Source organism: Myotis nattereri (assembly GCF_964212035.1).
Source record: "Myotis nattereri genome assembly, chromosome: 1".
NCBI classification, from domain to species: domain Eukaryota; kingdom Metazoa; phylum Chordata; class Mammalia; order Chiroptera; family Vespertilionidae; genus Myotis; species Myotis nattereri.
Window position 1 is genome coordinate 61080772 of NC_138075.1, and position 10541 is coordinate 61091312.

Consider the following 10541-nt stretch of genomic DNA (forward strand, 5'->3'; position numbering starts at 1 on the left):
AGCTACAATCACACTTGTGAGTTAAGGCCCAGGCTCCTCTCTGCTCTTCCAGCTACAGAGTGGACACAAAGGGAAGAATTGAGCCGCCCCTTGCTCAGCCTCCTTCTTCCCCCAGTAAATGCTTGTCACTGCTGCCTCCTCGGTGTCATTTGAGAGCTCGGGTGACAAGACTCTGCTTTGTCCTCATAGCTCCATTGCCCAGCTCAGGGCCTGGCACACAGTAGGCACTGACTATGTGTTGAATGGATCAATGACTGAGGTTGGAAGAAGTGAAAATAGGAAAAACCCATACAGAAGAGCAAACCATTTCTTCTCTCTGTTGTGTGACCTCTTCCTCTCCTCCCGTTTCTTTGTTTTCCTCAACAAATGTTTTCTGCGCACTTTCCTTGTGCCACCTGCATGAAGCACCAAGGACAAAGGTGAAAGAAGCCAGGTTTCTACCCTCCAGGAACTTTAAAACAAGGGGGTGCCGAGCAGTCTCCCCCAGTTGTATCTTTGGTGGGAACATGGTTAGGCTTGGCAGGCTTCTGAAGGAGGAGGCAGGGTTAGGTGTCCTCACATCCCACCGTCCTAGGAGACAGGGGCAAGATATGCCTCTGGGGTAGATTCACCTTTGACATCTAAAAGACCCATGTCTAGATCTTTATGAATCATCGAAATTAGAAACAGCATTCTACCACACATAGTGCTGAAACATGGCAATTTTCAGTGGTGAATGCACTTTTAGAGTTAGATTCCTATGTTTAAATGAAACACCCTAATTAAATCTAACATAAAATATAAGCAGAGCTGCTTGGGTTAAAGCAGAGCTGGACAGCCTGGGGTCTCTACTCACTGCCTCCAAAACAATTTTTATTGAAATTACAACTGAAAGGTCCTTTAGAGTTTCATTGATTCTATAAATGTAAAACAAATATAATGTATAAAGTTAATTTTAAATGTTGACACAAACCCTAAGCCCATGGTTCTTAAATAAGGGTGTTATAAACACATGCCAAATGATGAAGTTATAAATATTTTCATAGTAATAACATAAGGCAGAAACTGACTAGATGCTCACCGACCCTACTTTTCACCCTCGGGCCCATAAAAGGACATTCCCTAACTTCCTTTGCAGTTAGGCTGTGGTCGGGTGATGGATTCTAACCACTGATATGTCAGGAGAAGTGCTATATGCCATTTCCAGGTCTAGCAAAAAAATACATTGCCCTGGCCGGGTAGCTCAACTGGTTGCAGCCGTGGGCAAACTACGGCCCGCGGGCCAGATCCGGCCCGTTTGAAATGAATAAAACTAAAAAAAAAAAAGACTGTACCCTTTTCTGTAATGATGTTTACTTTGAGTTTATATTAGTTCACACAAACACTCCATCCATGCTTTTGTTCCGGCCCTCCGGTCCAGTTTAAGAACCCATTGTGGCCCTCCAGTCAAAAAGTTTGCCCACCCCTGGGTTAGAATGTTGCCCCAATATACCAAGGTTTCCGGTTTGATCCCCAGTCAGGGCGCATGTAGAAATCAACCATGAGTGCATAAAAGGGTGGGGCAACAAATTGACGTTTCTCTCTGTCTCTCTCTCTCAAGTCAATCATCCACACTCACAAGGTATAAACTTTATTGCATTAGCCACTGATATTTTAAAATTATTTGTTACATATCTGTTATATTTATACATTTATATGTATACTAGAGGCCTGATGCACGAAGATTTGTGAAAGAATAGGCCTTCCTTCCCCTGGCTGTGGCACCACCTTTGCTCCTCCTGGAGCCACCTTCCGCTTCTGGCCTTGTTGCATCAATTTGCATATTCCCTCCTTATTGGCTGTGGGTGCCTCCATCTTTATCACGAAGTGATGGTTAATTGCATATTACTCTTCTATTAGATAGGATTTATACATATGCATATTTGTCCGGGCTGTCTAGAGTCATTATATTAGGGTAGTTCATATAGAGCCACTTTTTTCACTACAAAGACTCCACATCAACCTTAGCAGCACATTAGAATGACTTGGGGAACTTTTGAAAACCCCAGTGTCTGGGCTGCTCCTCTGACCCATTGATTTAGAAGCTCTGGAGTTGAGGCCCAGTCACGGTTGGTGTTGAGAGCTCTCCAGGGGATTCCAGTTTGCAGCCAAGGCTGAAACCCCTGCTCTGTCTCAGGCCCATTGTGAATGGCCACTTGGGGAAATTCATCCTGTAGTTCTGAGATGCATTCCACCGCTGCTAACACTGCTGGTCTATATGTTGTTGGATTATCACAATTACATGACCCTTGACATTTTCTGACCCTGCAAACTGTGTCTTTTCATTGGAGTTTGGGGTGCAGCATCAATAGGGAGCAATCAAGCTGCAAGGAGGTGTGGATGTCGCCAGGTGGTTGCCTAGACTCATTGACCTACTCCATCACTGTCACACTCACTAGCCTTTTGGCAAGATTGTAATTTTTGCCTCCAGACTGGGTAGTTCTCAGTCTCAGGGAGCCAACATCTCTAATGTGAAGTCTGTTCATAGGAAAACATCGGGGAAGCCCCTTAAAAATATCTAAAACAGAACTATGGCCCAGTTAACTCAAATTTCCTCATACCACCTTACAAAACTGGAAAAGGTAAATTCATTCTTCTGAAGTGATAGTTCTCTGGAGTAAAAGTGGAAATTATCTTTTCCAGAAAGTATCCATTTCTGCTAAGAGTGTGCAAGTTAATACAGCGAGATACGGAGCCAGGCCACCACCCAGCCCCTGACCTGACTCCAGGTTCTGTCACTGGGCCTTGCGACACTGGAATGATAGCACAGTGCATTTACCAGGAATGGCGCTGCGCTCTGTTACCTAAAATTTAAGCCTCTAATATGCTTTCCAAGGAGTGTTTTTGCTGTTGTTCAGAAAACCACAAAAGAAAAACTGAAGATGAAACAAGAACTACAGAAAAGTGGGATGTTGTTGCCAATATGAGTCAGAAAAAGGAACTTTAAAATGTATTTTGAATAAGCATGCTCAACTGCATTTCCACGTACTTCATGTGTGAAGGACTATCAGATTACAGAGGACACAAAGGACGTGATATAAAAAATATTCCAATTCCAAATAAGTTTAAGTGTTTTATTACATTCAATGCATGTAATAAATATTCTGTGCGGAATATAAAGAAAGACATCCATTTCAATCAAATGGGGCCTCAAAAAAAGTTTTCCTCCTAATGGGTATTTATTCTTTATCTAATATCATCAGAATATTTGTCAGAAGAGGTTAGGAATTATATTTATATGTAAAAAGCATGTCAAACATTATCAGACTTGAAAGGAACTTCAACTGCCTCTTCAATAGTGGAGAACAGATTCTGTGTGATATTTTTTAAATAAGCTAAACTCACTTGAGATAATCCATTATTCCTTCATTGCTCTTATTCTTTAAAAATGTGTCCTCTTTTTAAAAACACATTGACATAATTCCCAAAGACTCAACATACCAACCTGATGAGATGGTTGATCCTCATCAACTTAATATTTTATCCTGGGCCGAAATGCTTTAGCAACACCTCCCAACTTAGAGATTTCATCATACATCTCGTGTCTATAGCTCGTTTATAAAATATGAAGCAAGACCACCTCCAGCATGGTTCCCTCACAGTCTGTTCCCAAAGACCTCAATAACCTGCCCCTCCCTTCCCTGTCTGGCTTCTGCTCCATTGGTTACAAACCACAAAAGGACTTTGATCCAAATAGATACACCCATTTACTCACTGACTGAGTAACAAGTTTACACAAAAATACACTTTATAGGGTAGGGAGGGTGGGAAGCAGAGGGAACTGGACCAGCAGGAGAGGGTCTTGGAGGAAGAGAATGAAGGGAGCTGTGTGATGGGGTGGGTGGTGGTGGCCCAAGAGGGGAAATCATCAAATAGGTGGCAAAGGAAGTTAGTTTTGCTTGTTTTAAACCAAGATAGTTAGGCTTTTAGTAAATATATATTGAGACCTTCTCTGTGTTTTGCACTGTGCTAAGCTTTATGGCAAATGCAGAAGGGGTCTGCAACATTAAAGAGCTATGCAAGGGATTTAAAATCTAGTGACAAGATGGAACACACATGAAGCCACTGCATGGGAGTGCTTGTACACACACACACACACACACACACACACACACACACACGTTACAGGGAAAATGTGGTTTCTACAATGCCCCATGAACTTCAGACGTATCTTATTTATGTCTCATAACCATTCTGCAGAGTTAGGTACTGTTAACCCCTTCGTATCAATGGAGAGTCGGAGGCCCAGGGCGGGCAAGTGGTCATCCCAGCATCACACAGCTAACAAGGGGCAGAGATGGATTCAGTCCTAAATTATCTAACTCTGTTTTCATCAGGGAAGATCTCAGTGGTTCAGTCTAATAAAAGTTTATTTCCTGCCTGAAGTCTACAGGTGTTCCTGGTTGGCTCTCCCGGGAGGGTATTGTCCAGGTGAAAACTCGGGAATCCAGGCCCCTTCCCCCTGAAGCTGTGCTATCCCAATGCCTGGCTTCTGAGCTTGCGGATGAAGAGGGAGGTGAGTGATGACGGCCTGGGAGATACTGTACCAACCCCCTCCAAACGCGTTACAGATCACTTTCCCTTCACGGACCATAGTTTTCTTGGGAAATGGAGTGACTAGGTAGCTGTGTCCCAGAAACAACCTGCCCTGCTGGAAGGAGAGAGAACACCTTTGGCTGCCACCTACCTCTCTCCCTGCCACAAACCCCAAAGCCACTAAGTGTCACACTTCTGGGCCATATGAGGGAGAGCTAAATTATGTGGCGCTACATTACAGTTCCTGAAAAAAGTTCAGAGGAGTGGAGGGAGGGGGGCAGATGTTTGGAGCGGAAGGAAGGGAACCTGAGTAGGTGCTGAAAGTGGGTGAGGAAGACATTCTGGCTGAGAAGAACCAGAGCAAACAAGCAAAGCTGGGAAGGGAAGGATGCATCACGGCCATGCTATGGGGCCTAGTTACAAGGTGAACCACATGCAGTGGCATCTAAGCTGCCAGGGGAGGGCAGCTCTGAGAAAAGTCGGGCTTATAGGGCCCTGGCAGTAAACCCTATAAGCTCAGTTGGTTACAGTGGTGTCCTGATACACCAAGGTTGCAGGTTCTATCACCGATCAGAGCACGTACAAGAATCAACCAATGAATGCATAAATAAGTGGAACAACAAATTGATATCTCTCTCTCTCTCCCTCTCTCTTACTCTCCTTTTAAATCAATTAAAAAAAAAAAAAGTAGGGCTCATAAGTACTTTTCAGCTGATGCAGGCTGTATGCTTCCCAGGGACTTCTCAAAATGTAAACTCACACAGGCCAGGGACCATGCTTTGCAATGCTGTGTTTTCCTATTCAGCACCCAGAACTTAGCAATGGCTCAGAAATGATGACTTGTGTATGTTCTATGGACAAGGGTGGGCTTTTGAAAAATGCACCAAGAGGGGGATATCCAAGGCCTTCCAGTTTCATTGTCAACCGTGGGGCTTTTCATTCCCTAAAAGGAGTTGTAAGGTCCTTGACTCTTGTAACTTGTATCTTTTCCACAAAAGAAGCCCTAAAACTTGGGAAGGGCGTATATAGCGGAGGTGGTGAAAGCATTTCCATCAGGGACGCAGGTGAAAGCTTCTTGGAGATGTGGCAGCCATGCTGGGCTCTTACAGAGAGAATATCTTGTTAAGGGCACTGACGTGGGCAAGCACAGAGTGAGCAGTAGGACCAGCTGGCAGGTATGGCTTGGAAAGCGAGGAGCAGGGTCATGAGGTTGTGGTCACAGATGGGCTAGAATACCTGCCCAGACCAGGTTGAATACAGGGGCTGTTTGGGGAGGGCTAACCCAGCAGGAGTGCACAGGATTGTCTCAGGTGGTGGGACAGATCAGCCCTTTTTCCATCCTCATTTTTGACTACTTGGCCATTTGGCCAAGGCCTCTGATCTCCATGGGCATTTAGGCCTGAAGCTTCTGTCTCAGACACTTGTTGAAAGAATGCGCTCCTGCAGGAGTGCAGGTGCCAGGCCTCAGCCAGGGGGAGGGAGGGAGTGGATTCAAGACACAGTGAGGGGAGCGTCCTGTTCCCTGCAGTTCTGCTGAGTGACCTAAGGAAAGTGTCCTCTCTCCTCAGCTCCATTTCCCACCTTTACCCGGTCCGCTGTGTATGGACACTGAGAATACAGGGTTATGGAAGAAGTTAGGGAAGACGAACAGGAAGAGGGCCTGTGTAAGACCTTGGGTAAAGGAGGGAAAAGTGAAGCAAGTGTGACTGGGACTCAAAGTCCCGGGGATGGGTGACGTCTTAAGGCAGTGATGGCGAACCTTTTGAGCTCCGTGTGTCAGCATTTTGAAAAACCCTAACTCAACTCTGGTGCCGTGTCACATATAGAAATTTTTTGATATTTGCAACCATCATAAAACAAAGACTTATATTTTTGATATTTATTTTATATATTTAAATGCCATTTAACAAAGAAAAATCAACCAAAAAAATGAGTTCGCGTGTCACCTCTGACACACGTGTCATAGGTTCGCCGTCATTGTCTTAAAGCCTCAGTGGCCGTGGGATGCAGGACCCTGTGGGAAGGTGGGAGAAGTAAAAATAAACAGCTGAATGTGAAATTAGCAATTATAGAATGCAGTTTTGCCTTGGTGGCTGAGAATAATAACATAGAAGAAAAGTAACATCTTTTAAGCTTATAAAAGACCACCAGGACCAAAGGCAGCATCAGGAAGGGCGGTGGATCTGGGCAAGTTGGTGAGGCTTCTGTGCTTCAGCTGGCACAGCTGGGAAAGGAAGTGGTAAGGTTCTGCCGCAAAGCTGCCCTGGGTGACCTCCCACATCCACCTGCCCCCCTTCTCCCTCCTCCGAGCCCATCCCCTGTGCTTCCAGCCATCAGATTCCATGGGAATCAATGACTTAGATGGCCCACCCCATGTCACTCTCCATTCTTCTGGTTTCTTTAAGGGACACAGAAAGGCTCCTGGTAAAAATATGGAACCCAAGGTTTGCTAATGGGGCACTTCCACCCCAATGTGAATCCCTTTTTGAGAGAACTGACGAAGGACCCTGTGCTCTAAGATTCGAGAAGTCCTACAGCTAAATCCCAGGCCGAGGTCTTGTACATTTGGAAAGATCTTTCCAGCTTGCAAAGTGTTGTTACGTGGGCATGTCCTCCTCTACAGTGAAGGCGATAAACAACCCGATGAGCCCCAGGTCTGGCTGCTGCATGTTCCAAGGGAGGGGAGGCCTCCCTGACCACGCGAGGTGCCCCACACCCTGTATCCCTCCCTTTCTCACAACCGCCAGACCCCCAGGGAGTTCTGGAGAAGATGAGCTAGTGCTCAAGGCTCCCAAGTCTGGGCAAGCCCCAGGCCACCTCCTCTGCCTCCCGACCACAGCCAGCTCAGAGGAGAGATGCTCCCAGCTCGGATCCGGAGCTGGAACCAGAGTCTCAGGAGAAGGGCCAAGCAAATCGGGTCAGACTTCTTTGCTGGGATGGGAGATTCCTTGGAGTGACTGGGTATGTGTCAGCTGCTAAAAGATTCCACTCTCCTTTCCCAGCTCCTAAGCCGCCGCCCTCCCCATAGGGAGGGTCAGCTGCCAAGGAGCGCTGCTCTGCCCTCTGGCTGCTGTGGCACGCGTGCTCGATAGTAATGAGCATCGTTTATGGGGCCCTTGGAATATGCCAGGCAGCGTGCTAACCACTTTGCAAATGTAGCCGATTCACCAGCTCAGGATGTGAAATGAGCTCACATTCGCGCACATGAACAGTAAATGCCTGTGCATCGTGTTATGTCTATGTAAGAGCCCCAAGGCCCCAGGAAGGCTTCGTCTGTCCAAAGGGTCAGTTTAGGTGAGTACAGCCTTAAGGCATAAAACCCAAACATCACCTAGTCAGCCAAGGAGCCTCATCCGTTTTGGCTGTGGTGGCCACTGTCAGTAGTCACTATTGGGATCCCCCCAAACCTGCCTAGAGACAGTCCCTCGATGAAATCAATGACCTGGTGTCTGCGGTGGCCTCTGCCCATTCCAGGAACTAGACCCTTCCAAAAGGGCATTTCCAGCCATGGCAACAAGTCCAAAGCACTATGGATGTCAGAAGTGCACTTGCTATGCTCCACTGTCCTCTGTCCATGTCACCTAAAGGCAAGGGCCCTTAGACAAACACCAAGTCCTAGGGCTCGGCTCTTAGTACACAGCACTCTGAGTTCACAGTTATTTTTCCCAGTTCAGCTAACCACCATGCTTCCTATGCCTGACAATGGTGTAGAAGGGGCCTCGTCTCCATACATAACAACAATCCTATTTCCTGTCCCAGTATGACCAAGCATGCTTTTCAGGGGATCACCCACCTTATTTGTGGGTTATCTTTTTAAATTCTCACACCCCTTTGTATCATTAGCTTCATTTCACAATTGAGAAAATAGTTAAATGATATAAAAGGCATCACTCAAGATCACACAGCAAATAAATGGTAGGACTGGGATTTAAACCCACATCTCCATCTCACTAAAGTGTTTGTGGTTGGGGTGTCCATCCAAGATAAAGTCCAGGGAAGAGGCTCCTTAAGTAGGTAAATGTGTTTCTTTGTGGAGCCCTAGACCTGGGTAAAATGAGGAAAAACATGGGGAGCCAGTGAAGCTGAAAGCCCCCACCTAAGCTGCATTGGAGGAGATGAACAGCGAGTAGTTGGTGAGTAGCTAGGACATGTCATACCACATGTAGGGTGTGGCAGTTTTGCACACGTGTTGGTGTTGGACTATGGCCTGGCCTGACGCTCTTGCTAGGCCAACAGTCTGAGTTAAGAAGACCCAGAGGGTAAATGTGAGAGAATCTAAAGGCTTGTGTGCCAGCTATGAGCCTGTGTCCATTCCTAAGCTGGTTTGGTTTTGTTGTTGTTGATGTTTTCTTTTTGCCTCAAACTCAGCACTGTCACCTTGGCCATAATTGTCTCTACTCTGGGTCTGATACTTTTTGAACAGGAATACATGGGAATAAAGATTGTACCTGGTCTCACTTAAAAGTCATTTGTTTAAATGAACTTGACTTTTCCAGTACCATCCTGAATCTCCTTCTATCCCAACAAAGGCCCACCTTGGTGAAACACTATCTGCTCCAAAGAAGTTCAGGTGGAAAATATTTGAACAGAAGTTAGACTTGAGTCTCAGGCAAGAGCCAAGTAGCTGATGGAGAAATCAGAGAGCAGAGGCTATGGGTACAGAGAAGAGAAGGAGCAGGTGGCTCTGAGGGAGACTCATATTCTGGGGTGACGGCGGAGGAATGTTAGCAGGAAGTAAGCTGGGAACCACCAAGCCAAAGCAAATACAAGATCCAAAGCTGCCCATATGGTCTATCCATAAGGAACATTGCCAAGAGAGAGCACAGCAGGGAGGAGAGAATGGAAGATTCACGGCACCTTGCTTAGCAGCCAACAACTGGCAGAGGTGGCGCCAGCAGGGCACTCTGGGCTCTACCTCTTGAGTAACTCAGATGGGGTGTTTCTGCCCCTTAGATCTGGGTACAAGAGGCTCAAATCCTATCTCCATCCCCAACCCTAGATTGAAATTAAATGCTGTCCCTAGGATTTCTTTGAAATCCTGAAGGTTTATATTACCACCATCTCCTCTGCCACTTAAGCTTCTACTTTCCAGCATGTTGTGCCTGTTGTGTACCATATTGACCCACATATCAAACACAGTGCTCTCCCTCAAATTTCTAAACACCTCTGCCCTACTGCCTTCTGAAGTAGCCTTTAAAGGAGTTTAGCTTAAAGGGAGCTGGAGGAGAAGATTCCTCATGGTGATGTAAAGCAATTGATACAGATGGCAATGTTCTACCTTATTACATCTGCTTGCTTTGAACTTTTTCAAGGGTGAATACTTTGCTACTACATGTGCTCAAATATATGATATCTGCTTCCTGAGAGTAGGCAGGTGGGTTTTTATATAAGCACTAGAAGCCCAGTGCATGACATTTGTGCACTGGGGGAGAGGAGGAGTCCCTCAGCCCGGCCTGCACCCTCTCACAGTCAGGAACCCCTCAGGGGATGTCCGCCTGCCAGCTTAAGCCCACTCCCCACGGCAGTCAAGGAGTCCTTAGTGCTGCTGCAGAGGCAGGAGAGGCTCCCACCACTGCTGATGCACTTGCCAGCAGTGAGCCTGGCTTCTGACTGAATGGCGCTCCCCCTGTGGGAGTGCACTGACCACCAGAGGGCAGCTCCTGCATTGAACATCTGCCCCCTGGTGGTCAGTGCACGTCATAGTGACCAGTCGTTCCACAATTAGGTCAATTTGCATATTAGAGTTTTATTATATAGGATTAGATAATAACCATAAATACAGCTCACATTTATTGAGAATGTGCACATGCCAGGCACTATTAAGACATTTAAATGGAGTAATTCATTTTATCATAACAACTATCACCATTTCACAGACTAGGAAATTTATTAAGATATTGAGTGGTAAAGTAACTTCTCCAAGGGGACAGAGCTAATACATAATAGGACTGGGATTTGAGCCCAGGCAGTCTGACCTTTACTCACCT